The sequence below is a fragment of the Euphorbia lathyris genome, chromosome 1 (genome assembly GCF_963576675.1).
Source record: "Euphorbia lathyris chromosome 1, ddEupLath1.1, whole genome shotgun sequence".
Lineage (NCBI taxonomy): Eukaryota > Viridiplantae > Streptophyta > Magnoliopsida > Malpighiales > Euphorbiaceae > Euphorbia > Euphorbia lathyris.
Genome location: NC_088910.1, coordinates 20,225,406 through 20,249,962, shown reverse-complemented (window position 1 = coordinate 20,249,962; position 24,557 = coordinate 20,225,406). Strand labels below are relative to the sequence as shown.

The window sequence follows — 24,557 nt, the reverse complement described above, 5'->3', positions numbered from 1 at the left end:
ATACGAACCATGATCCGATTCAAAGGTAGTTCGGGATTAAAAAAAAACGTTGCAATTATAAGTTTTGAAAATATTTCTAAATAACGTTTTAAAATAAAACATCGTTTTAGGAGTCCCCGTTATAGACTATGATCCAATTTTGGTAGTTCGGGGACCCAAAACGATAGAATAGATCTAATCTAAAGCTTTTGAATAAATCTGGAAACTGTTGGACTAATTCTGTAATTTTCCGTTTTCTGTCACTAAAGGCTGTTTATCGACGGATTTCCGTCGGTAAAGCTGCTGGAATGTAAAAAATACTGTTTTGGTCCTTCTTTCTCAACTTTTAGACTTTTGGTCCTTGTATATATATGTGTATAATCATGTAATGTATTTATGAAAATTATTTTGGGTTATATAACTATTAATTACATATTATTTATCTATCTACTTTATATTTTAAACTTAATTTACATCAATTTAGTTTTGCAAAGTAACATATTTGTACATATATATAATTTTTTTGGTTTATTTGAGTTATATTAGCCTTTATTTGGGGTGGGGGTTATTTTCTATATATTTATTATGTAAAACTATTTTGGGATGAATTTAACTTTCTTATTTATTGATTTTATTCTCTATTTTTACATTGTTTCTTATATCAAAATCAAAGTGTATTTTAATTAGTATTATCTCTATTTGCACTTATATATATGTACTATTATTTTGTTTCTTACCATATATTTAACCTACATATATTATTACTATTTTTATCATTCTTGTATATATGTATAGATATGTATATTTATTTTCCTTTTAGGTTTTCTATATGTACATATTCTATAAATATATTTGGGTTGATTTAGACTAAATTTCTTAATTGTTGTGATTAGAGGTTAATTGAGTGAAAAAAGGGAAAACAAAACCACAAAAAGAGAGTTTAATTTGCTTATTTAAACTAAAAGTTTTTCTAGATACTCCTAAAGAGTAAATAAAAGGCCTTTTCTATCATTTCAAACGATCTTCTTAAACATCACGTTTTAAAACCTTAATTCGTTCCAACGACGGATTAAGCGAACCTCGTAATTAAAATCGTTTCTTTTCATTGTAAATAATGAAGTTTTGAATCGTTTTCCAAACTAAACAGTTTTATACAAAATGAATGAACTTGTATGCTTAATCGCGTTTTTGGTTAAAACTTCTTGTTCAAACGTTTTCAAACGCTCGAGTCATTCCAACGGCGATTCGAGTCGATATCATGTAAATTAACGGGGTTTTAAAACGTACCTAAATCGTTCCAACGGCGATTAAGGTACGAACCGTGTAAATAAACTCGTTTTTTGGGGAGTGAGATTAGCTTAGAGTTAGTGTATAGTCTAAAGCATAAAATCACACTGTGAATAAATCAATTCTCTCTTCTCCCCCCCTCTCTCTTGTATACTTTAAATTTATGCAAAATGGATGATTCTTTACTAAAATGGCTTTCAATAACATGCTCAAAACAGTTTTCAAAGCGAGAAAGAAAAGGTTTCAAATGAATTTTAAACTTAAAGAAATATGCGATTAGTCCGTTATCGCCTAACACGCTGAGTAGGAGGCCGGTGGTTCATAACCGGACGATGTCGGGGTGCCTAGTAGCCTTTCTCCGGAAAGGAGCTAGCCTTCTCGGCTCGTACCTAAGTTTGCCGAACCCTCACCGGTCTCCCGCAAGGGATCGGTGTTCATTTTCCCATTCGTGGGTGGCGACTCTTCCATACTCCGAGCTCCGGTCCTGCCGAGCAGCTTGATTCCACGATTGGTTGCTTTCGGCGCCAATCACCGCTTACGTCGCCATGAGGTGTCCACCCCCCGGTCCGCCCGGGCGAGGCCGTTCGGCACCTTGTCTAACAAGTGGCGACTCTGCTGGGGAAGCGAGAAATTTGATTTCGGAAGGCGTGTATTAAGCCCTTAACGGGGACGGATCGTATTATTTCTTTTCGTATGCATTCATACGCATTATTGCAAACCTTTTGGGTAATTTCCGCGAAACCTTTAGCGAGAGTCCATTCGTCGCTCGAAAGAGGCTAGTGTAAGTTCCCCCTTACAGTAAGGCGCCAAAGGGTCCCCATCCATTCGTTAGGGGCGAATTTGTGCGGTCCTGTGAGGTCCCGCGATCAGCCGTGTCAGCATATAGTAGCCTTAGAAGTTGCCATAGGATTACCCGTTACCATTTTTGAGGTGATAAATGAATCAGTTCGTGTTTTCAAATTGCCATGATACGTGTCTAATCCTAAAATATGTAAAGAAAATGAAACGATACATTAATATATACTCTTAAACCGATATACAAACTACCCCAAAACATCAAAACGATTCGAACTAAAGACGACTTAGTCATCTCATATGAACGAAATTGTGCGACCCGCCTGGTCCCTTTCCATGTCCCAAAGAAGGCACATGTTCAGGAAATACGTTATGACGTAAGCACGTATTAATACGAATTGGTTTTGGTATTACGGACAATTATATCTCGATTCAAAAGACTATATTAACGATAGCCGTTATTCACATTCTTTAGATATGTTTGGATAAAACAAAATTATGACAAAACGAAAATAAAGAACATTTCTATTTCGAATGACCCCGTTGTAACGTAAAGAGTTTCATAAACGTGGCCCGTCCCTTCGGAATGAAAAATAAACTCTTATGTTACGCCTTGTGTTATTCTTAAAGAGAAATGGGTGTATCCGCGAAGGTGACTAAGAAAATAAAAGCAAAAATAAACAAACGACCAAAATCATTCCGTATCTACGACGTATATCAATCCTGAGAGTAGTTAAAGAAAATGAACCAATGTCGTTAAATACGTGCCTCAAACAGGTATATACGCCGTTTAAAATCGCGAAGCCGAATTAAACCGCATAATTGCACCATATGGACGAGACTGTGGATTTGACTAATGGCTCGATCATTTCGACCGTTACCAAAACTACAAGAAATATGGCCCGATTTGCGTGTTTGCTTAACTCGTGCCTAAGTGAAAAGAACGGTAATATCCCTGCTTCGAATAAGCATGCGATTCAACGAAACATTGATTTTCTATAACCACGCTAGGGTGATATATCCCGTAGATGAGAAGAAATGAAAACTTGTTGCTAGCCGAAAGATTACCGTGCACTCAAATAAGACTCACTGTCTTCTCATATAGCCAAAAACGAGCAAACGGATTCTTGACGCTAAAAACAAACACGTTACGCGATGAGTCCGTTCCCTAAAATAAAAAGTGATTTCATCACTAAATAAACACGTGGTTGCGTCTCTCGATAGATCCAAAAGATCCCGTCGTAATCCAAAAATCGAGACACGAACCCACGCGAATAAAAAGGAACGAGTCATTGTCAATAACGAATGATTGAACCAGAAGGATAACTCATACCACGTCTAAAATCCGAGATGCGTTCAAAGGGTGTCAAAACCGGAACTGATGCATCTCGCAAAATAACGAAGGACGAGTTATTCGAAAGGACAATCCATTTGGTCGATATCTTAGTCACTGGATGTTGATACGTCAAAACGAACTGTATTGTCTGATGGATGATTTACTTTTTCCGCAATAATCGATGGCATCACGCGTCCCCTGGACCGCAATGTGAGCCCCAAACCAAAATCCTAGGAAAGAGACTTGGACCGTCGAGTGTGTGGAGGAATAAGGGTGGAAGAGAGATGTTGTGATACGTGTAATTAGACTGACGTTTGTTCTTCTTATCTTATATATCCGTAAATAAATAAACGCACACACCACGAATCATGCATATAAAATCATGCATACATACTAATGGATGCCATTCGTGCAGACTTCATCATTAAGCGGTTGTGGTTTCACGAGAGTAACCGACTAGTCAGGCAGTTTGATCAGCTATAGATTGACAGTTCCGAATCGGCAGTTGTGGCTTCTAAATCATCTTCGTCCGAGTATACTCAGTCTTCTGCCAGTATGTCTGCGACCGATGAAAAAGTGGCTGAATTAGAAAATTCTGTGAACAACATTAATGATCAGTTAGCCACGATTTTGGCCCAGCTAGCTGAGCTGGCATTGAAGGATAACAAGAGTGGCGGTAAACGCGCTGAGAATGAGGTGAACACTGGTCCCCGCTTCGGGAATGAGGATGACTATCAGGATTACATCCAGAAACAGCTTGAGAAGGAGAAAGCTAAGGAAGATGAATGGAAGCAGCACATCACTCAGGAGGTGCATGATTTGCATGGGGGAAGCTCCGGGAGTCAAGATTTTTATAACTTGAAGAACTGTTTATCGGCAACTGCTTTGCCTTTGAAATTCTGACTCCCTGACATGAAGAAGTTCGATGGAACTGGGGATCCTACCGCTCACATGAATCAGTATGTTGCTGTGATGAAACACACGATCTTGACTGAGGAACAAGTTCTTGGACTGTTCAATACTTACCTGGAGGGGGCTGCCCTCGTGTGGTTTCATGCGTTGCCATTGGTGACGAAGAGAGATTGGAAGGAGTTGGCGAAATCATTCATCACTCAATATAGTTTCAACAATATGCTTGAGGTTACGCTGAAAAAGCTGGAGAGCACTAAACAGCAAACTGGTGAGTCTTTGTCCGATTTTGTAAGGAGGTGGAGAGCCAAGGCGGCAGTTATGAAACAGAAACCGTTTGAGCAGGATCAGATCCGAATGGTAGTTGGTAACACGTTGCCGTATATTAAGAACGAACTACGGTATATGCCTTTCACCGATTTCAACCAGATGTATAGTTGCACCTTGACAGTTGAGGGGAAGGGTGAGCCGAAAATAGCTCATACTAAGTGGACGAAGTCGGGGTACAGTACCGGAGGGCCAAGTGCTAATGTAGAACCCGCCGCAGTAAAGGTGCTTGAACTTAATGCTATCAAGAAAAGGCAGTTCACCCAGTTTGATCAGACTTATGCAAAAGTTTTCAAACGATTGCAGAAAAAGGGGTTGCTGAAAGCTCTTACTCCCAAGAACAAGACAGGACCCACACCCCGGATGATAACCAATGGGTATTACGAGTTCCATAGTAACTACGGGCACACCATTGAAAATTGTGAGAGGCTAAAGCATGAGATCCAGGATCTGATTGATAAAAAGAAAATAGTCGACCCATCAAACCCTCCCCCTAAGTGCAATCCATCTCCTAGTCATAGGGTGAGCGCAAATAGATCTGGGTTGGAGGAGAGCTTTGTGGTGGAATTATTCTGTGAATTTAAGGAAGAGCTTTTGAGTTTCGAAGACAAGTTAAATGGGGGAAATGGATTGCATGTATCCGTCTTAGGAGAAGGACTAATAGAGGAAGTGATAAATGACAAAGGAAAATCCGAAAAGGTGTCATCTCAGAGGGCCAGGCCCGTGTTGAGTTTGTTCAGTGGGGTAGAAGATCCCGAAGCCCATTTGTTCGGATATGTGCGCACTATGTTTAGAGAGCCACATGAGGTGGAAGATGTCGCTCCGTGGTTCTATCTATCGCTAGTGGGCGAACCTTTGGGATGGTTTCAGTTGCTACCGGAATCGACTAAGCATGATTGGTCACTGATGTCAAGCTTGTTTTTGATGAAGTATCGAAAAGCTAAAGCACAGGCGGTGAAACATAGCACGATGCAAATTGGGCCTATCAGACGCCCGTTGCCAACTATCAGCAAGTATAATGAAGGCAAGGACCCCATGGAGCACCTGCATTTTTATCTGTCAGCTATGGGTTCTCTAGGCTTCAAAGAGGAGGAAATTATGAGCTTGTTTTGCAACTCGTTGGCAGGAGAGTCATTGGTATGGTACATGTCTCTTCCGATGTACGTAAAAGTGAATTGGGCAGAAATGACTAAGAGGTTCATCAAGAAATACACCGCATGGGGACATCCAGAGGAAATGCCTGAGTCACCCGATGAGGAGACACCTGAGGCAGTATTAATCATGGCTAAGTATGAAGGAGATGAGAACCCCATCGATCATGTAAACCGTTTCCGCACTCACATGTATGATGCAGGACTCCATCGAAGTGAGTTGATTCAGCATTTCCCAAAGACACTCACGGGGGAAGCTTTGATGTGGCACCGAATGCTCTTGAAGAAGACAAAAGAGGATTGGGGATCCCTCATGGAAGCCTTTGTGCGGAGATATGAGACATACATTCCATGGACGGGGTCGTTGGAAGATTTAGAAAGGATCAAGCAGTTTCCCGAAGAAGCATTCATGGATTACGCAAGAAGGTGGAGGTTCAAGTATGCTTCATGTCAGGTCACCTTGAGCGATCAGGAGCAACTCATGTGCATCCGAAAGGGTGCTATTCCACTTATGGCAAAGAGGTTGAGCAGGGTGTTCTTGAAGGATTATGATTAGCTTATAGGATGGGCTCGGTATGGATCGTCGGACCCTTCCTACGTAAATCCGAACGTCCCTCACGTGATGGGTCTGATGGTTGTGGATATCTGGGGAAGTTCCTCGGACGAGGAAGGTATCAATCAGAAAACTCCAATCCATATCGGGGATGAGTCTGATGACGAGCCGGAAATTGCCGTAATGGTAGAGTCGGGCCGAGGCACCAAGGGAAAGATTCTGCCAGGCTTCGAGATCTTCAATGATGTTACCGACTGGGGCAAAGGAAAGGCAAGCTGCTTCATAGAGGAGATCATGATTCTTGACCTGAATGCTGAGGAGCAAGCCATTACTACTGAGGCAACCGTGGGAGCCGTGGATGAACCAAGCACCTTCAAGGCTCATAAGAACCCAAAGAACCTCGATGACGACAACTAGATTACCACTTTGTTTGAATCTGATGATGTACTCACCAATATTATCAATGAAATGAATTCTGATTTTGCTTACTTGCTTGATGTTGATTCTGATCATTCCATGCATTCTCATTCATATAACATGCTTACATTTGAAATAAATACAATAGAAATGTCAACTTTCAATCTTGGCATGGATGAAAATCCTAAACTTATACAAATTGCTCAAGAATTAACTATTGAAGAGAGGAAAGAATTTGAGAGAATAATTAAAAAATACGAAATAGTGTTTGCTTGGACATACGAAGACATGCCAGGAATCGATCAATCAATCGTAACCCACCGTATTCCAACATACCCCGATGCTAAGCCTGTGAAACAGAAACTCCGACGCATGAGACCGGAATGGGCAGATAAGATCAGAGAGGCAGTGAAGAAACGGTTGGAAGCAGGTTTCATCGAAGTAATCGACTATCCCCCTTGGGTCGCAAATGTAGTGCCAATCACAAAAAGGACGGTAAAGTGAGAATGTGCGTCGACTATAGAGATCTCAGCAAGGCTTGTCCCAAAGATGAATTCGCATTACCTCACATTGACGTATTGATCGACAGCGCAACATCAAACGTCTTACACACGAATGTGGATGGCTTTATGGGCTACATGCAAGTTCAGATGGCCGAAAAACACAAAGCGAAAACTTCGTTCACCACTAAATGGGGAACATGCTGCTATCGAGTTATGCCGTTTGGATTGAAAAATGCTGGGGCAACTTATCAACGGATGGCTACGGCACTGTTCCACGATATGATACACCAAGAGGTGGAAGTCTATATGGACGACATGATGGTCAAATCGGAGACGAGAGAGGGGCATTTCGCTGCACTTGAGAAGTTTTTGGCCCGAATTGCAGAATTCAAGCTAAGGTTGAATCCGACGAAGTGCTTCTTTGGTGTTTCATCGGGGAAAATCTTAGGCTACGTGATTAGTAATAAGGGGATCGAGGTGGATCCCGACAAGGTAAAGGCCATACAGGAAATGCCGGCACCAAAAAAAATGAGAAAAAATAAGAGGATTTCTGGGGTAGGTTCAGTATATCAGTCGGTTCATAGCACGACTCACCACAATCTGCGAGCCGATCTTTAAATTGCTGCGGAAAGATCAACCGACGGTTTGGAACGATAAATGCCAACAAGCATTGGAGAGCATTCGGGACTATTTGACTAATCCACTGGTTTTAAGACCGCCTAAACTCGGAAAACCGCTTCTCCTTTATGTGGCGATCGAGGAGCAATCAATTGTAGCAATGCTGGCCCAAGAAGGGGATACCGGTGTGGAGCACGCGGTGTATTATCTGAGTAAGAAGTTCCTGGAATACGAGCTTAAGTATAACATGATCGAAAAGACGTGTGTGGCAGTAGTATGGCTAACAAAGAAACTACGGCACTATTTTCAATCCTACAAGGTGATCATTATTTCCTGGATGGATCCCGTGAAGTATCTGTACCGAACTCCGTCTCTAACAGGGAAGCTAGCCCGATGGTTGTTGCTCTTGTCCGAGTTTGACATCGAATATGTAACGAAAAAGGTTATTAAGGGGAGAGCCGTAGCAGAATTTCTGGCCAATCAGCCTCTAAATGCGGAAGAGGAAGCGATAAACTATGAATTCCCCGATGAGCACTTGAACGCAATCGAAGTGATACCGTGAAAAATGTTCTTCGATGAAGCGGTTAACTCAAATGGTGCCGGGGTAGGAGTGCTACTTATCTCACCAGAAGGAGAAAGGGTCCCAATGGCAAAGAAGTTATCCTTCCCTCTCACCAATAATATGGCCGAGTATGAAGCATGTATCTATAGGTTAGAGTCATTAGCAGCACTGGGAGCATCATATGTTGAAATCTGGGGCGACTCAAAACTGATTATCGAACAAGCATGGGGAAACTGGAAAGTAAGGGAAGAAATGTTGCATCCATACCTAGACCAATTGGAGGGAATGGCGCAGAGATTTAGCGAGTGTCATTTTTATCACATTCCTCGAGCACAGAATCAGGCAGCGGATGCTTTGGCCACTTTGGTGTCGGTATGGGATAATCCCCGGAACCTTGCCTCAAAGCCTTTGGTATTAAGGAGGTCTCACAAACCATGCTACGAAGATGTAATGCTGTTGGGGGCAGATGAAAAGCCTTAGTATTTCGATATCGTAAACTTCATGAAAAGTGGAACATACCCGGCAGAATCAGAACTTAGGGATCAAGCTGTGATCAGAAGGTTAGCTCAGCAATTTGTCATCCACAATGACTTGCTTTACAAAAGACACGTCGATGGTTTACAATTGAGGTGCTTGGATGAGGGAGAAGCCCGTGAGGCAATGGAGTCAATACACTCGGGAATTTGTGGAGCCCATATGGGAGGAGCAGTATTGGCAAAGAAAATCGTGAGACAAGGCTTCTATTGGCTCACCATGGAAAGAGATTGTAACGAATATGTGAAGAAATGCCATGATTGTCAAATCCACGGAGATTATACTCACGTACCAGCTATGGAACTACACGTGCTAGCACCCATTTGGCCGTTTGCGGCTTGGGGCATTGATATCATCGGGGAGGTGAGGCCTAATACGTCGAACGGACACAAATTCATTGCAGTCGCCATTGATTACTTCACCAAGTGGGTAGAGGCAGAATCATTTAGCAAGTTGGGGTCTAAGCAGATGAGGAAGTTCATTGAAAAGAACTTGATCACCAGGTTCGGAGTGCCTCATCACATGATCACGGATAATGGGGTCCAGTTTCAGGGAGAGGTGAGAAGTCTCTTCCGAGAGTACGGTATTGAGCATCATAGGTCTTCTCCGTATCGCCCACAAGCTAATGGTGCAGTAGAGGCGGCTAATAAGAACCTCAAAAAGGATTCTTGTAAAGACAGTAGAATCGCACCAGAATTGGCACGAGCAGCTTCCGCTCGCTTTATGGGCTTATCGCACGACGATTAGAACGTCAACTGGGGCAACGCTATTCTCCTTGGTATATGGGGCCGAAGCCGTCCTCCCAATTGAGATTGAAAAGCGATCGTTAAGAATCGCAGTAGAAGCAGAGATTCCCGAGACGGAATGGGTGAAGAAGCGATATGAGCAGTTAGCATTGGTGGACGAGAAAAGGATGGAGGCTCTTTACCACGTGCATTTATATCAGAGAAGGATGGCCCGGGCCTTCAACAAAAGGGTTAAGGTCAGTCCTGTTAAAGAAGGGGACATGGTGCTAAAACAGAACCGGATGACGCACACCGACCCTAGGGGCAAGTTTAGGCCAAATTAGGAAGGACCGTTTCTCGTGAAGAAGATGCTAAGCAAGGGGGCAGTGAAGCTAACTACTATGGACGGCATGGAGTTCTCCGAACCTACCAATCTGGATAGGCTTAAGAAATACTTTTCGTAAAAAAAAAAAAAAGAGAAAGAAATAAAAATTCCCGATAGGTCGAAAACCCACAAAGGGCGACCTATGCAACAATAAGGGACATCCCAATGGGTGAAAACCCGAAAGGGCGCTCATTTGAAAACTCCGGGATAATAAAAGGAGAGTTGAAAAATCGCTGGGATCTGAAAACCGAAAAAAGGCGGGTCCTGGTACCAGTAGTTATGTCTTGAGCAATTATAAAAATAATGTATAAGCGGCTAAGCATTTCTATTGTTTGTAAATAAATAAAGGCATGAATATATTTGAAGAGAATGATTGGAATTATTATGATCGACTGAATGCATGGTATTGTAAGTCATGAGTTATACATTTCTTTTCCCCACCACCAAATAAAAAGCCTACCCAAATATCTTTTTCACATATACCCGCCATACATCACGGTAGTACTAATAAAGTTGTAAACCGAAATAATGACGGGACTATCAATGAGAAGGAATCCCAAAGTCCCAAAAGCCCTCAAATGAATCAAAGCCTCCGAAGTAAGGTTCCCGCTCCTCGGCAACCCGACGGCCCTCTACCGCAATCCGTAAACTCTCCTCAGCAGCTCGTCGGGCCTCTATATCCACACGGCTCCTCTATTCGACTTCCCAGATTCGGTCCTCCCAGCTGGAGCGCTCATCTTCCATCTCTTGATAACGGCGTCCGATCTGAGCGTCAGCATCCAGTAGCCGCTCCCCTTGCCCAACCGCCACATTCTCCTGTAATCTTCGGTCAATAGAATGGAGGTCTCCCTGTAAAGAAAATAGGAGGGAAGCAATGTAAAAAAAAGAAGAGAAAAAGAGAGAAACATGTTCATTCATAATCATGTGCATACATATCACTACACTAGGTCATACCATAAAAATATTCACCAGGTGATGGGCGTGACTCAAGTCAAGCCGCATGCAGAAATACTCGGATAGCTCCAAGAAATCCGTGCAAGTTTAGGCAGGCTCCGATAGGTAAATTAAAATTCGATCAATGGGCACATGCCCTGCTATGGACTGTGGTCTGCGGCATTATCAATGGACACAGGCCCCGCTACGGACTGCGGTCTACGGCATTATTAATGGGCACAGGCCCCGCTACGGACTGCGGTCTACGGCATCACCAACGGGCATAGGCCCTTCTACGGACTGCGGTCTACGGCATCATCAATAGGCACAGGCCCTGCTACGGACTCCGGTCTACGACATCATCGACTCCGGTCAAACGCAGACGATCCTGGTAAAAAAAAAGCGACTGCGGTCACAAACTCTCGGACGAGTGATAAAGCCCAGCTATCATCAACAAAGGACGCCTGCAATCGATGTAGAGATTAGGGTTGAACGGTTGATTCAGAGATATGCAAAATGAAAGGACGCCTGCAATCGATGTAGCGATTAGGGTTGAACGGTTGATTCAGAGATATGCAAAATGAAAGGACGCCTGCAATCGATGTAGAGATTAGGATCGAACGGTTGATTTGGAGATGTGCAAACGAAAGGACGCCTGCGATCGATGTATAGATTAGGGTCGAATGTTCGATTTGGAGATCTACAATACAAGAAAACGCATGCGATCGATGTAGAGATTAGGGCCGAACGATGAATTTCGAGATATGCAAAACAAGAGGACGCCCGCGATCGATGTATAGATTAGGGTCGAACAGTTGATTTGGAGATATACAAACGAAAGGACGCCTGCGATCGATGTATAGATTAGGGTCGAATGTTCGATTTGGAGATCTACAATACAAGAAAACGCCTACGATCGATATAGAGATTAGGGTCGAACGATTGATTTCGAGATATGCGAACGAAAGAATACCTGCGGTCGAGATAAAGACTAGGGTAGCTGGAAAGAGCAATTTTACCTGCGGTTGATTTAGAGACTAGGGTCGCTGGAAAGAGCAATTTTACCTGCGGTTGATTTAGAGACTAGGGTAGCTGGAAAGAGCAATTTTACCTGCGGTTGATTTAGAAACTAGGGTAGCTGGAAAGAGCAATTTTACCTGCGGTTGATTTGGAGACTAGGGTAGCTAGAAAGAGCAACTTTACCTGCGGTCGAGATAAAGACTAGGGTAGCTGGAAAGAGTAATTTTACATGCGATTGATTTAGAGACTAGGGTCGCTGGAAAGAGCAATTTTACCTGCGGTTGATTTAGAGACTAGGGTAGCTGGAAAGAGCAATTTTACCTGCGGTTGATTTAGAAACTAGGGTAGCTGGAAAGAGCAATTTTACCTGCGGTTGATTTGGAGACTAGGGTAGCTAGAAAGAGCAACTTTACCTGTGGTCGATTTAGACTAGGGTCGCTAGAGAGAGCAATGTTACCTGCGGTCGATTTAGGCTAGGGTCGCTAGAAAGAGCTATATATCTGCGGTCGATTTAGACTAGGGTCGCTAGATAGAGCTATATACCTGCGGTCGATTTAGAGACTAGGGTCGCCGGAAGGAACGTTCGTCTGCAGTCGATTCAGAGGCAAGGGCGGGACAACCGAGGTGAAGATCGAAGACAAAGCCGGAGCATGCGGCGTGGAGATCAGGTATTCTTCCTCCTACTCTATATGTGTCTTTTACTTTAATATATTTCCATAGCATGTGCCGTGTTAGCAAAAAACGTTTTCAAAACACACACATCACTGTCAAAATAGAAAAGTAGGGGCAACTGTAGACACCGAGTCGGAGGACCTGTGACGAAAACCTGTAACAAGACGGTTGAAGCGGTTGGTTCCGAGAGTTTTAAAGCAAAAAAAAATATAATAAAAAAACGAGAGGTCAGTAGGAGTTGCGGTCGTCGAGTGGACGGCTCGCGAGTGCTCAGCGACGTGGTGCGAGCGCCTAGCGGCAGTCGGCGCGCACCCGATGACAGTTGGACGCGCGCCCGACAGCGCGGGGTGCAAGCCCGACGGCCGCTGGACGCGCACGCCCGACAGCCGTTGGGCGAGCGCCCAACGACGTGGGGCGAGCGCCTAACGTAGGTGGGGCGAGCGCCCAACGTCCGTTGGGCGGACGCCCAACGACGTTGGGCGAACGCCCAACCTGCGTTGGGCGAACGCCCAACGCCTGTTGGGCGAGCGCCCAACATCTGTTGGGCGCGCGCCCAACAAAAGTTGGGCGTTCGCCCAACGCAAATTGGGCGTCCGCCCAACATTTTGGGCGTAAGCCCAAAATGTTTTGAGCGTAGCCCGACGCCCGTCGGGCTACGCCCAAAACTCTTTGGGATCTGTGCCTATAAAAGGCACGGATCCCCATGCATTTGAGAGCAGAAGAGAGGAGGATTTTGGAGAGCTTTCTCACTCTAGACATTTTTAAAGAGAGAAAGTGAATTTTTTTGAGAAAAATATTTTTTTTTCTCAAAAAGTCCGAATTTCCTAAAAGTTAAATTTTTACTAAAAACCCGAAAAATCACGATTCGCGGAATCAATCGAATTCGACTGTCAGATACCGATCTTGAGGTATTATCCGAGGACTAGAATCGTTTTATTTTATTTAATTTATTTCCTTTATTTATTTATTTTTATGATATAATTTTATTTATTTAGTTATTTATTTAATTTTTCGTATTTATTTAATTTTCGTCTCGTATTAAATAAACGTTCGGTTTTGTTTTAAAATAAAAACCTCTTTTTAATATCCCAATACGAACCATGATCCGATTCAAAGGTAGTTCGGGATTAAAAAAAAACGTTGCAATTATAAGTTTTGAAAATATTTCTAAATAACGTTTTAAAATAAAACATCGTTTTAGGAGTCCCCGTTTTAGACTATGATCCAATTTTGGTAGTTCGGGGACCCAAAACGATAGAATAGATCTAATATAAAGCTTTTGAATAAATCTGAAAACTGTTGGACTAATTCTGTAATTTTCCGTTTTCTGTCACTAAAGGCTGTTTACCGACGGATTTTCCGTCGGTAAAGCTGCTGGAATGTAAAAAATACTGTTTTGATCCTTCTTTCTCAACTTTTAGACTTTTGGTCCTTGTATATATATGTGTATAATCATGTAATGTATTTATGAAAATTATTTTGGGTTATATAACTATTAATTACATATTATTTATCTATCTACTTTATATTTTAAACTTAATTTACATCAATTTAGTTTTGCAAAGTAACATATTTGTACATATATATAGTTTTTTTGGTTTATTTGAGTTATATTGGCCTTTATTTGGGGTGGGGGTTATTTTCTATATATTTATTATGTAAAACTATTTTGGGATGAATTTAACTTTCTTATTTATGGATTTTATTCTCTATTTTTACATTGTTTCTTAAATCAAAATCAAAGTGTATTTTAATTAGTATTATCTCTATTTTCACTTATATATATGTACTATTATTTTGTTTTTTACCATATATTTAACCTACATATATTATTACTATTTTTATCATTCTTGTATATATGTATAAATATGTATATTTATTTTCCTTTTAGGTTTTCTATATGTACATATTCTATAAATATATTTGGGTTGATTTAGACTAAATTTCTTAATTGTTGTGATTAGAGGTTAATTGAGTGAAAAAAGGGAAAACAAAACCACAAAAAGAGAGTTTAATTTGCTTATTTAAACTAAAAGTTTTTCTAGATATTCCTAAAGAGTAAATAAAAGGCTTTTTCTATAATTTCAAACGATCTTCTTAAACATCACGTTTTAAAACCTTAATTCGTTCCAACGACGGATTAAGCGAGCCTCGTAATTAAAATCGTTTCTTTTCATTGTAAATAATGAAGTTTTGAATCGTTTTCCAAACTAAACAGTTTTATACAAAATGAATGAACTTGTATGCTTAATCGCGTTTTTGGTTAAAACTTCTTGTTCAAACGTTTTCAAACGCTCGAGTCGTTCCAACGGCGATTCGAGTCGATGTCATGTAAATTAACGGGGTTTTGAAACGTACCTAAATCGTTCCAACGGCGATTAAGGTACGAACCGTGTAAATAAACTCGTTTTTTGGGGAGTGAGATTAGCTTAGAGTTAGTGTATAGTCTAAAGCATAAAATCACACTGTGAATAAATCAATTCTCTCTTCTCCCCCCTCTCTCTTGTATACTTTAAATTTATGCAAAATGGGTGATTCTTTACTAAAATGGCTTTCAATAACATGCTTAAAACGGTTTTCAAAGCGAGAAAGAAAAGGTTTCAAATGAATTTTAAACTTAAAGAAATATGCGATTAGTCCGTTATCGCCTAACACGCTGAGTAGGAGGCCGGTGGTTCATAACCGGGCGATGTCGGGGTGCCTAGTAGCCTTTCTCCGGAAAGGAGCTAGCCTTCTCGGCTCGTACCTAAGTTTCTCGAACCCTCACCGGTCTCCCGCAAGGGATCGGTGTTCATTTTCCCATTCGTGGGTGGCGACGCTTCCATACTCCGAGCTCCGGTCCTGCCGAGCAGCTTGATTCCACGATTGGTTGCTTTCGGCACCAATCACCGCTTACGTCGCCATGAGGTGTCCACCCCCCGGTCCGCCCGGGCGAGGCCGTTCGGCACCTTGTCTAACAATACTCCCCATCATAGTCATCATCAATCGGCTCACAACACACATCCCCTTCATCATCATATTCCTCATCGTCTTCATACCGCTCAACCATGTTGGCGCTTCTTCTCTTGGGGCACTCATTGGAACGGTGGCCCGACTCATTGCATCGGAAACATTTGAATGGAGCCGGCCTCGCATAAGGGTTGTTGCCCCTAGGGGGTTGTGTCGCCTTAAAAGGCATCACATCTCCACTAAGTGCCTTTCTTGCACTTGGCGCCTTGGGATCGCTCGAACTTGCAATACCCTTGCCCTTATCGTTCCCCTTGGGAGCTCCTCTCCCTCTATAAGTGCTCTCAATGAGACCAAAAGTCTTCTCACTACATGTATGCCTTGTCCACCATCATACTCCCCATCATAGTCATCATCAATCGGCTCACAACACACATCCCCTTCATCATCATATTCCTCATCGTCTTCATACCGCTCAACCATGTTGGCGCTTCTTCTCTTAGGGCACTCATTGGAATGGTGGCCCGACTCATTGCATCGGAAACATTTGAATGGAGCCGGCCTCGCATAAGGGTTGTTTCCCCTAGGGGGTTGTGTCGCCTTAAAAGGCCTCACATCTCCACTAGGTGCCTTTCCCGCACTTGGCGCCTTGGGATCGCTCAAACTTGCAATACCCTTGCCCTTATCATTCCCCTTGGGAGCTCCTCTCCCTCCATAAGTGCTCTCAGCCCCGGCTCTCTTATAGCTTTCATGTCCCCTCAAACTTAACCGTGCCTTGGCCTTTAATGCTAAATTACGGGCGTCTTGCACCCGAATCACCATCTGTGTTCCAATCCGGTCTTGGATGTTGTACCTCAAACCTTCAAGATACCTAGAAGTCTTTTGGCTTTCGGTTTCCGATAAGTTAGCCCTTGTCGAAAGCCGCAAGAACTCCGAGGTGTATTCGTGCACACTCCTTGCACCTTGCGAACAATTCCGGTAAGAACTGTAAATGTATTGCTCGTAGTCGGGTGGCAGAAATCTTTCCCGCAACATCGATTTCATCCTAAGCCAAGATCTAATCGGCTCCCTTCCTCCTCTTCTTCTCCCTTCCTTCATATTATCCCACCAAACTGAAGCTCCTCCTTTCAACCGGTAAGCTACCAAACAGACTTTCCAATCCTCCGGTATTCCTACATAATCAAATAATCGCTCCACCTCTAACAACCAATCAAGAAAACCCTTTATGTCGAGTTCTCCCCCGAATGACGGTAAGTCTACTTTCAGTTTGAAGGCGCCGTCCCTCTCAAAATTGCCTCCAAACCCCATTCTCACATTCGGCTCGCCTCTATATCCGCCTCTTTCATTACCCCGACCCCCATACGGGTCATTCAAACCAACATTCTCCCTCTCATAATCACTTACAACATCATTATGCACAATATCCATATTCTCGGCACGCACATGCACGGGACCAACAACATCATTCACATGCACATCATGTCTAGGTCTATCATGCATAGCATTATCATCCATCCTAATCCCCATATTCCTAGCAATCCTAGGCATATCATAATCATTAAACAAGTCCCCATCACTATCACTATCCGCATTTCTAATGATTACGGGATTAGTCCGTCTTACCTCTTGAACCCGAGGGTCCATGGCTTGGGGTGCATAAGTTCTCCTTGGTGGTGGTGTCGGTTGTCGGTCAAGTAGAGGACGGGCTTGTTCTTCTTACCGCTGGTGAGGCTCTCCGGTTAGGAGAGCTTGAGTGTTGCGGGTTGTTATGGCGAGTTCTTCAAAGATGAGATGAATATCTCGGGTACTCGTGTCGTGCTTCTCCTCTATCGCTTTTAGAGGCTCCGTGATATGCTTCACATTGCCTTCTAGTGTCTCAACTCGTTGCTCCATGGATCTGGTGGCTTCGTTTGTGATACGTGGTTGAACCATTTCCGAGAAGAAGTCTCCGGAAGGAAAACGACTCGGCTCTGATACCAACTGATGTAGCGTGAAATCGATTAAGAGTTTTAATCGTAAACTCACAAAGAATACAATCTTTTCAATCTAAACGTGAAGGTTGAATAAACCCAAAACAAGGATGAACCTTGAGCTCCAATGGAGGCTTGATATAAATTTCATAAAAAGTTGGTTTCATTACAAATAATGGAGTTTATATACTCCAACAAAATAAAAGGGAAAAGACTAAAAGCCCTTGAATAGGGTTTCTAACAAAATATAGGACAAGGGGTAGGATGGGAAGGGTAAGAAATAATGGCAACCTAGTAAATATTGGGTGATGGCAAAACAGTAATTAATCAATGGCATGATTGGTCCCCCCATGGTAGAACTTGGAGGAGAAGTATTCTCCTGGCAGGACACGCCCCGCGTGGACCTTGGTACGCCCCGTGTGACTGAGCCACTGAGATGGGAGAGTCTTTGACGAGCACTTCACGCGTGGCGTTCCGGATTCACGCCCCGCGTATTGGAGCCTCTGATCCTGGTGATCCTCGCTGATGGACTTCACGCGGGGCGCCCCTGGTGGTACGCCCCACGTAGCCGGCCTCCTGGACAATCTTCACTTCGGACCCTGGTGTGACGCCTCGCATACTTAGAGATGCGCCCCGCGTCATTGATCTCCTGGAAAATTCTTCTGCAAGGGAGTCCTTTACGCCTCGCGTCTTGTCGAGCACGCCTCGCGTGCCTGGCTGGTTAGCCTAACTCTCGATGTCCTCGTCTCTTAGCTCCGAGCTCGGACTTAGGGACAGGATGCCCTCATCATTCTCCCCTTCTTTGAAAGAGTCGGACTCCGCCTCCGACGCCTTGGTTGGTAACCTTCCTTCCGGTTTTCACAAGCTAAGGTCCTGCACATTAAAAGAAGAAGACATCTTTCCAAGCCAATTAGGAAGGGTTAGTTGGTAGGCATTGGTACTAATCTTCTTGGTGATCCGATAGGGGCCATACTTCCTCGGCCTCAATTTGCTACTAGGAGCATGCAGGAGGCGCTCTTTTCCCAAGTACACCATCACCTCATCCCCCACCTCAAACTGCACATCTCTCCGGTGCTCATCGACTTTAGCCTTGTTCTTACTATTTTTCCCCTCAATGCTTTGCTGAACTTCTTGGTGCATTTGATGGTAGTCATTGGCCAAATTGTGTGCCGCTACACTTTTCTTCTCTCCCTTCGGAACTTCCCCCAAGTTAAGCGAATGGTTCGGGGCTTTGGTGTACACAACTTTGAAAGGTGACTTCCCGGTGGTTGAACTCACGGCGGAGTTGTAGGCAAACTCGGCTTGGGCCAGCACATAATCCCACATCTTGGGTTTGTCTCGACACTTGCTTCTTAATAGGTTTCCCAAGGTCCGATTGACCGCTTCAGTTTGCCCATCCGTTTGTGGGTGAGCCGTGGTACTAAACTTCAAGGTGGTTCCGAGAATAGCCCAAAGAGTTCGCCAAAAGTGGCTAACAAACTTGGTGTCCCGATCCGGCACTATGCTCTTTGGGACCCCATGTAACCTCACCACCTCCCGGAAGAAAAGCTTAGCAATAGCGGTGGCGTCATTAGTCTTCCGGCACGGGATGAAATGATCCATCTTCGAGAACCTATCCACCACCACGAAGATAGAATCCATACCACGTTGAGTCCTTGGTAGCCCCAACACGAAATCTATTGAAAGATCCTCCCAAATAGTTTCCGGAACCGGCAGGTGCATACGTAATCCGGCATTAGTAGTATGCCCCTTGGAGGTTTGGCAAATTTCACATCGCTCTATGATATACACCACATCTCTCCTCATCCTAGGCCAAAAGTATCGAGAGCCAACTTCTTCCAATGTCTTATCTCTACCAAAGTGGCCCCCCAACACCCCTCCATGTAGTTCTCGGATCACCCGTTCTCGTATGGACGTGTTTGGAAGGCACAACTGACTTCCCCTCATAAGGAACCCATCCACCAACTGGTATTCGCCCCCCTCGGCACCGTTCCTACACTTCTCCCACTCGCTCCCAAAGTACGGATCGTCAAGGTACTCCCCCTTGATGTGCTCAAAGTCTACTAACTCCAAGGCTACTGTTTTGAGGAGTGCTACCCTTCGACTTAAAGCATCCGCTACTTTGTTTTGTTGACCCGCTTTGTGGAGAAGCTTATAGGGGAACTTATCCATAAAAGCGGACCATCTAGCATGCATGGAACTCTGGAGCTGTTTCTGACTTCCCAAGTACTTGAGGGCTTGGTGGTTGGTATACAACATGAACTCCTTTCCAATGAGATAGTGCTCCCACGTCTTGAGAGCCCGCACTACCGCATAGAATTCCTTGTCGTAGGTGGCCCATTTTTGTCTTGAGTCACACAACTTCTCACTGAAATAAGCAATAGGTCTCCTCTCTTGCATCAATACTCCCCCAACTCCTACTCCACTCGCGTCACACTCGACTTTAAAGAGCTTATCAAAATCAGGAAATGCCAAAACCGGAGCGGTGCTTAGTTTTTCCTTTATCAATGCAAAGCTACTCTCTTGCTCGTCTTCCCACTTGAAGCCTCTTCCCTTCTTCAAGCATTCAGTCATAGGGGCCACAATAGCGCTGAAATTCCGGATGAACCGTCTATAGAAGGTAGCCAACTCGTGAAAGCTTCTAATGTCCCCAACGGTCTTAGGAGTCAGCCACTCTCGAATAGCTCTAACTTTCTCTTCATCCACCCGGATGCCATCCCCACTGATCACATACCCGAGAAACACCAAACTTTCCATCACGAAATCACACTTCTTTGTGTTGGCAAATAGTTGGTTCTCCCGAAGTAACACTAGGACAGTCCGTAAATGCTCCACATGTTCTTCGAGTGTCTTGCTATGGATGAGAATGTCATCGAAGTAGACCACTACAAACTTCCCAATCACCGGGTGTAAGATTTGGTTCATTAACCTCATGAAAGTGCTCAGTGCATTGGTCATCCCGAATGGCATCACTAGCCACTCATACAATCCATCACGCGTCTTAAACGCCGTCTTCCACTCATCCCCCGCCTTAATCCGAATTTGGTGGTACCCACTCCTCAAGTCGATCTTCGAAAAGACCTTGGAACCACCCAATTGGTCAAGCATATCATCAAGTCGGGGAATCGAGAACTTGTACCGTATGGTAATCTTATTGATGGCCCGACTATCCACACACATCCTCCATGACCCATCTTTCTTGGGTGTCAACAAGCCGGTACCGCACACGGACTCATACTCTCCCTAACGTATCCCATTCTTATCAACTCCTCCACCTCCACCTTCATCACTTCACTCTCTTTGGGACTCATCCGGTAGTGAGGAAGACTAGGCAAGCTAGCTCCCGGCACTAGATCAATATGATGTTGGATGTCCCGTAGAGGTGGCAGTCCATACGGCAACTCTTCCCAAAAGACGTCACGGAACTCATTGAGCAATCTCCTCACATCTTCCGGAACTTCTCCGTCTTCACTTCCTACCCCAACCGTCGGTGTGCTAGACTTCACCATCACTACATAGATCGTTTGACTCTCCTCACACTTGTTAATAAACAACTTGTGAGTTGGGCAAACGATGAAGGTAGACTTCCCTTTGTCCTTGGTCTCTCCCACTAGAGGTGTTAGCACATATCGAACTCCATCCTTTACAAACCGATAGGTGTTCTTCTTTCCAGCATGGGTAGCATCTCGATCAAATTTCCATGGACGCCCCAACAATAAGTGGCAAGCATCCATCTCCACGATGTCACAATAGACCTCGTCTTGGTACTTCCCGATCTCAAGAGGTACCCTACACCTTTTGGTAACCTTCATCTCACCTACGTCCTTGATCCACCCCACACTATACGGACTAGGGTGCGCCTCAATAGTTAATCCAAACCTTTTGGTTGCCGTGTCGCTGATAATATTCTCTTGACTCCCACTATCAATGATCACATTGCATTTCACCCCTTGCACTAGACATCGGGTTCGGAACAATTGATGCCGTTGGTCCGACTCCGGTCCTGCCGAGCAGCTTGATTCCACGATTGGTTGCTTTCGGCGCCAATCACCGCTTACGTCTCCATGAGGTGTCCACCCCCCGGTCCGCCCGGGTGAGTGTTAAGCCCAAAATATACCTAAAATATCATACATAAATACATTAAATTTACATTGAAATCGAGTTAATTATGTTCATTTAGAATACTTTTACGTCCTTATTTACTTCTTTGATGCAAGGTACCTAAATATTTGGTAAAATCCAAATAGGAGCGAAAACGGAGCTAAAACGGAGCTAAAATGGAGGAAAAACCTTAAAAACGTATCAAGAATGCATATCAGTCAGAAGAACGCTCGAGGAGGATGAAAAACAGTCGTACGCCAGGGAGAAATCTCTCTGTCGCGACTGAGATTCTCAAAATCTCAGTCGCGACTTACGGAGGTCAGCTCGGGGATAAACGAAATTTTCACTCGCCCCTATATCCCCTGTCGCGACTGAGATTTTCAGAATCTCAGTTGCGACAGCAAGTCTTCCTGCACACAAAACACATGTTTAAAATGGAAAAACGCGTCTGTTCGTTCGGATAAAAGCAACCCTTCACCAGCAGACACGACCCGTCATTTACAACCCTTCACCAACTATAAATAAGTGATTCATTTCAGAAATCAAGGTTGGGTTAAGTTGGAAAAGTTAGAGAAATTAGAGAAGAAAGTTGTTATGTAGAGTTTTCCGATTCAGAAAAGAATCAGAAAGTTAGAGTTCATTTCTGTAAGCAATCGTGTTGTACACGAATTGTATTTAGATTAGTTATAAACACAGTATTAGTTTAGTTTTCATTCTGATAGTGGACGAGACCAGTCTCTATTCCAAAGATCCAGCGAGAAGAATTGACGGCTGAAGCGCATATGGTTTGACGAGCCTACGGAGTTTGAGAGAAAGATTGACGACCCGGATCTCAAAGTCTTCGTTACAATGCTATCCAAGTTTCTACTTCTCTGTTAACTTGTGAAAATTCACATTTAATTAATGATATACCTTTTTTATTCAATACATTCTTACTTTTGTTATTTTGATGTTGTTCTGACAAAATGATTTTCAAAATGATAAATTGGTGTTTTTATTAAAACGTTCTATTCCATCTTATTCATATAAGAACTTTGTTGAACACTTAACAAATTTAGTTTTTATGGATGACATGATCGCTGATCGCGGCTTATCGGAAGTAAAACACTAGTTTGGTTAAGGTAGGAATCATCTCTACGCTAGAGGGATTTCTATAGTTCAAAGCCATTTAATTGAGTAAATTACTATATTGTTACATGTCCATAATCTCACAAAGTTAAAGTTGTTTACTTTGCTTTATGAAAATAAAATCTATTTTATTCCGATTGCGGAAGTATCTGTTTTGTAATCAAAATTCCAAAACGGAATTGTTCTCTAAACTCGATATAATCTTTCTATCTAATCCTAATTTACCAAAACCCATTCTATCAACTAAACGTATTTCTTTTATTAAACCTAAAGACGTGACTAAACCGAATTAAATAAAGTTTTAGTTAAAAAGCGTTCCCTGTGGGTTCGATATCTTTTATTACTACAAGCGTATACCGTGCACTTGCGGAAATCGCTCAACAAGTTTTTGGCGCTGTTGCCGGGGAACGCCAAAATTTTTGACAAAATTTTAAATTTTTCGTGTTTTATTTCGAATCTAGGTTTAAACATACTTATTTTAACTTTTATAATTTAAAAGTTTTCATATACTAATTTATTTATTTTTCAAAATTCTGTTTTGTAGGTAGTTTCGATTCGTGCAAGATTTCAGGTTCATGCGCAGTTCTCGAAGTTCAGGCATTGTACCAGACCCTATAGACCCAGAAATTGAGAAAACCATTAGGAAGAACAAGAAAAACAAGAAAAACAAAAATAAGACCCTAGTAAAAACATATACCGAGCCAGAAAAAATGGCAGACCCACCAACACTTATGGATTACGCTAGGCCAGGTGTGGCCGGTCTAACCAATAGTATCGTTAGACCCAGAATTACCGCAAATCTATTTGAAATTAAGCCAGCTTTGCTTAATATGTTGCAAAATAATGTAACATTTTACGGGTTACCTAACGAAAATCCTAACACCCATTTAACAAATTTCCTAGAAATTTGTGACACTTTTAAAATCCCAGATGTGACTGCAGAAGCAATCAAACTTCGCCTCTTTCCTTTCACTTTGAAGGATAGAGCCAAAGAATGGTTAACTTCTATGCCAGCCGCAACTTTTGCCACTTGGGAACAATTAGCCCAAGCGTTTTTATCTAAATATTTTCCTTTAGCAAAAACCGCAAGAGTCATAAAGGAGTTAACATCTTTTTCTCAAAATGATAATGAGACTCTTTATGAAACTTGGGAACGTTTTAAAGAACTTCAACGTTTATGCCCACACCACCAATTACCCGCTGAACTTTTAATGCAAACATTTTACAATGGACTGAATCCTACAACTAGGGGTTCATTAGATGCTATGTCGGGAGGGCTATTTATGAAGAAATTATCAGCCCAAGCGAGAGAACTTTTGGAGGAAATGGCAATCAACAGCAGTATGTGGCCCGCGGAACGTGGACATATGCCGGTGGCAAAACCATCATCCTCAACCCCATCGTCAGTTAAAGGTATAGTTGAACTTGATCCAGTCGCAATGCTACAAGCCTAATTTTCTACTTTATCGCACAAAATTGACAAGTTTATGGCACCACGCGATACCAATGGTAATCCATTCCAAACGGATGTGGACTACGAAAATATGAGTGAGATCGAACAGGTAAATTTTGTCCAAGGGCAAAACCAAACTAATAATCCTTATTCTAATACTTATAATTCTGGATGGAGGAATCATCCTAACTTTAACTGGAAAGATAACAGTAACAATAATGCCAGTGCTAATCAAAATCGTACCACTAATTAT

General features: G+C 43.0%; 1 non-coding gene and 1 pseudogene across 1 annotated transcript; one reads left to right on the top strand and one right to left on the bottom strand.

Annotated features, from left to right (window-relative positions):
• Window positions 1–24,557, top strand: part of LOC136223998 (cyclic nucleotide-gated ion channel 1-like) — a 53,059-nt pseudogene that overhangs the window by 7,289 nt on the left and 21,213 nt on the right.
• LOC136216082 (small nucleolar RNA R71) lies at window positions 23,940–24,046 on the bottom strand. Its single transcript, XR_010683075.1, has one exon. It is a non-coding gene; the product is annotated as a small nucleolar RNA R71 (small nucleolar RNA).